This window comes from Gadus macrocephalus, chromosome 11, assembly GCF_031168955.1.
Source record: "Gadus macrocephalus chromosome 11, ASM3116895v1".
In the NCBI taxonomy this organism is placed as follows: Eukaryota; Metazoa; Chordata; class Actinopteri; order Gadiformes; family Gadidae; genus Gadus; species Gadus macrocephalus.
Genome location: NC_082392.1, coordinates 16,665,621 through 16,670,226, shown reverse-complemented (window position 1 = coordinate 16,670,226; position 4,606 = coordinate 16,665,621).

Genomic DNA, 4,606 nt, shown 5'->3' with positions numbered 1-4,606 from the left:
GGGTTTGATGAGGGGGCCGTGGCAGGAGGACGGGAGACGCTGTCAGGAGGGGTCACCGCTTAAAGAGTGAGGAGGACCACAGTCGGAGCGCAAACAATCAATCCATCGGCCTTCACTCAACCAGACATTTAACCAATCAATCAAAGGCCGATAAATCAATCAGCAATTTGTCGAAACATGAAAAGTCTAAAAAAGTTAAAACGAGAGAAAGGGTAATGATCCGTGGGGGTTTACTAGACCTGTATGTGTGTGTATTGTGTGTGTTTGAGTGAAAGTGTGTTTGTGTGTGTGTTTTGGAGTGTGTCTGTGTGTGTGTGGGTCTCTTTGTTGGTCTTTGTGTTGGCACCTTGAGGACGTGATTGCGACAGAGAATAATGGTCTCTGTGACAGGGAACACGTGTGGAGCATTTAGCTTCAGCTGTGCAAACATGCCTCAGGGCCACTCTCACCTCCACCGCTACTCACAGCTTATACCCCTTCTCCCCCAATTCATTAGACTTAGTAGAATTGCATTTCCATTCCTTATAGCTTTTAATTTTGCATTTTTTTCTTCTTCATTCCAAAACCTGCCTTTTCTTTAGTTGTATTTAGTATATTTATTTCACCTTACTTTTCGTGATGATAATTAGTTAAACATGACATAATTAAATAATGTATTGAATCTTATGTAATCAAAGAAAAACAATGTCAAAATTTATGCCGGATGACATGCAAATCTGCAACTGAATCATGAAAATGATTTATTGTCTACATAAGCAAACCAGCCAGCATGCAGAGATTTTTGTAAAAAAATCGTTGGCTCATTGGCCACTGTTATTAGTGTCATGTTATGGAGGAAATCCTAAAGAGGAAATAGGAACCTCAAGCTGTGTGAGTTGGAATTATTTGTGTTTGTATGAGTGTTTGTGTGTGTTATGCCATATGCCCTCGTGCAGATGTTGCGCACGATAGAGCAAGAGAAAGAGAGAAAAAGGGGGAGGAAAAGAGAGCAAAAGAGAGAGAATGTGTTTGTGCGTGTATGTGCGTGCGTGCTTGGGTGTGTGTGCGTCCATGCGTGCGGGCGTCCATGCATGTGTGTGTGTGTGTGTATGTGTGCGTACATGTGTGCATGTGCGAGTGTGCTCACACGCGCCCATGACCAGCTGCTCCCCTCTCCCAACGGAATAAGGCCACGCTCTGTCTCTGGGCCGCTGGAGGATCCGGGCGTGCCCAGTTGTTTAGAATCGTAATGTTCCGGAGACGTCCGCTCCGGAGCTCCGTCATGGGTCTGTTTACAACCCCGCGTTCGGCCACAACTCCCCGTATCTCTCCTGCAGAGTCCCCCAGCTTAGTGAGATGGGCTCTGGGTACGCGGAGGTGCCATCACGCCCTGATACCGGTCGTTACATCAGGCAGATTTACTGGAGATGTCACACTGGAGATGTCAACACTCACTCCATAAGCCTGGTTACAGGGCAAACATGGAAGGCCAAAGAGAGGCCCTCGCCTCACTGAGTCAGAGTGTTGGCCTATCTGTAAAGTGCTCATTGCCGGTTTCATCATCATGGTGATGGAAGAGAGTGCATGGAAAGTTCAGTGCAGAATTGTTTCTCTGTGGATATATATACATAACTTTATTTATACATGTAAAGATATGTATAGATAAATGTAGTATGAACTGAAATGGTTCATATCATATCAGTTTAAATGGCGACAACACAATTATGATAATCGTCCTATTAAACCCCAAAACATGTTTTAAGAAATGACATAACTTCCACTCCTCTCCACTCCCATCGATGCTTTGCTATCGGATGAACGAAATAAGATTAAACTCCTGAAGAACACACACACACACACACACACACACACACACACACACACACACACACACACACACACACACACACACACACTTGCACAGCAGCACACTAAAAGACACACATTGCCGGTCACTCTCAGACGCAGGAGGGGAGATGATTACGGAAGACTGACGCAGGGAGGAAGAGGGACATGGTGAGTCAGCCCGTTGGACCGACACTTTCGCTGGCCACCGTGTGTTCAGGGGAACCCCTCCTCTGACCGCTGTGAGTAGCCACACACATATTCATAGTTATTTTCCCTTTTTTTTTATTCAACCGATGACATTGAATTCCTGATCATCGCACATCAAAAAACGTATAAATGATAAAGCCACACGCCAGATGTGGGCAGCTTTCATCAGCTGTTACTCATTTCGAGTGACCATGAAAACCACACGAAAGGGAAACTTTCATGTTTGTCTGTGTGTCTGTGTGTTACGTGCAAGTTTGTGTCCCACCCAGGCCCCCCCTATATTTGATGTGACTGACTCTTGGGATGTTGCAGCCCTGAGAGCATGACTGTTGGGACAGCCAGTCAGGCAGCGTATCGAAGATGTCTTCCAGGATACGTCATCACACAACACGTCTTTAAGCTTTCATTCAATTTGCCACTCATAAAAAGCCTTTTATATCTTCAATTATTTCCACCCTGGGTCCAAACAAAATATCAGTGTTCCAGTAAAGTGTCTGTGTCGCTCACAAGCTTTGGGATTTGGATGCGATCCTGAAGATAGCACGCATCGTGAGAGTGGAGGTGGAAGGATCTCGGTTCTCGGGTGCAGTGTCAACTCCCTTTGACATAATAATATACACTATTTCATCTCCATAGAGATGGAGAGGAGTAAACAAGGTCAACGGCAGGGCCAGGAGTATGAGGGCAGACTGAACATCTTACTTGAGGAGGGACGTTTGAAGCAATATCATGCGATTATCCTCGCATGAACTATGAAACATAAAATAAAGGTATAATGCCTGATTTAGAAACAATTGACTGATTTAGATTATGCCATTTAGATGTTAAATATGGCCCTATGTGCCATGAGGCATGGAGGACAGGTAACAGGCAGTCTAATAATTTACATTTACATGTCGTCATTATGTCGTTTATCCATTTAGTCGCTTCTAATCACTGAGAACAATCAATAACATCATAAAAACTGGAATAATGACACAAACACAATGTGCTACATGACCATGTTTCTAAAAACAAGTCCCACTGCATATATATTCATATTTATATGTTCCACTATTCATATACATACGATGCACTTGCTTTTTCGCACTGCTGGTTTAGAAATGCTAACAAGCATTTTGTGTCTCAGTACTTGTGCAATGTACTCTTTGCGATAACAACAAAGTTAATTCCAACATTATTTGTGCAGTTCTTCATAAATGCTTGATAACAGTTAAGTCCAAGTGTTCGACCAACCAAGGACAGAATTGGTTGTTTGAATGGTCCGACCAAAACGACCCTCACGAAACTTTCAGCCCTCTATCGACTGTTGGAAGACCAGCAATGTGTCACGTATTTCAAAGTTCTGTCTGCCAAAACCAAATGGATGATGATCATCATAGTGATTTGATAACATTCAAGCGATACAGTAAATGCGATACAGTAAATGTGTATTCGAAACCAAGTAAATGAATGTATAAACTACCTACTCTAGTTGTTTAGGTTGGAGGCCAGGTTAGGGTTGTGCGGTCATGTTTTTCTTGTTATAAATAGAACGTCCAATTTCAGGTCTTACCAAAGTGATGCCACGCTACGTGCAAAATCACAGGACACCAGAGGCACCTGACTGTCCCCTCAAAGGTTAGGTTAACCTTCTTTTCCACTGTCCCTAATAATATCTGCCGTGCCGGTCCCCTCTCACCTAGTCCGGCCCTGTGTTGCTGTCCTTCCTGCACTTGTTGCTTTGTTCAGGGCATAAAGGGAGGCTTGCAATGACTTTATAGACAGGTTGTCACTGCATTATTTAGGGATAAACAAAACCGGTTCCAACGCGGTCCAAAAGCGATCCAACACTGTCTCTCTAAAAAGATATGCTGACCTTAACATGTTCAGTCAAATTCTAGATCCAATTTTTCTATTTACTTTAATTAGGATATTTGCCATGGTTTCTAATTGTGTTGTGGTGTGTGTGTGTGTGTGTGTGTGTGTGTGTGTGTGTGTGTGTGTGTGTGTGTGTGTGTGTGTGTGTGTGTGTGTGTGTGTGTGTGTGTGTGGTTGGTGTATTTGTGCATGTTGGGGGTGGGGGGCGATCAGACTGAAAATCAGGTTATCATGTTAGGGAATATTGTCAAATTACGGCTACGCTTAATGTTCAGCCTTACAAAATTCAAACTGAATATTTTCATATACTTACAAATGTGGAAATGTATAGCATGTTGTCCTCAAATAGGAAGTCAACATGGAGCCTTTGCTATGAGGAATGATTCAGAATATAATTTTAGATATCGGTTGGTTGGTTTGATGAAAGGCTGTATGATGGATATATATATCGTGATTCGTGAGCTGTCAAATTATCACTTTTCACCAGAAACCCATTATACTGACGCACGGTTACCACTGGGAGGTGGCGACTCTAGATCCCGGGGAAAGTGCCACCTAACAATGTGCAGTCCCCTGACGCTATGCCTGCAAACCACCAGCCAGGCCTCTTCAGTTTCCTCATAATGAGCCTCCTCCCTCCAGCGTGCTACACAGAAACGCCCTCCCTCTCCGTGTAGCTTTGCCTTTGCTCGCTTTGACCCATATGTATGTG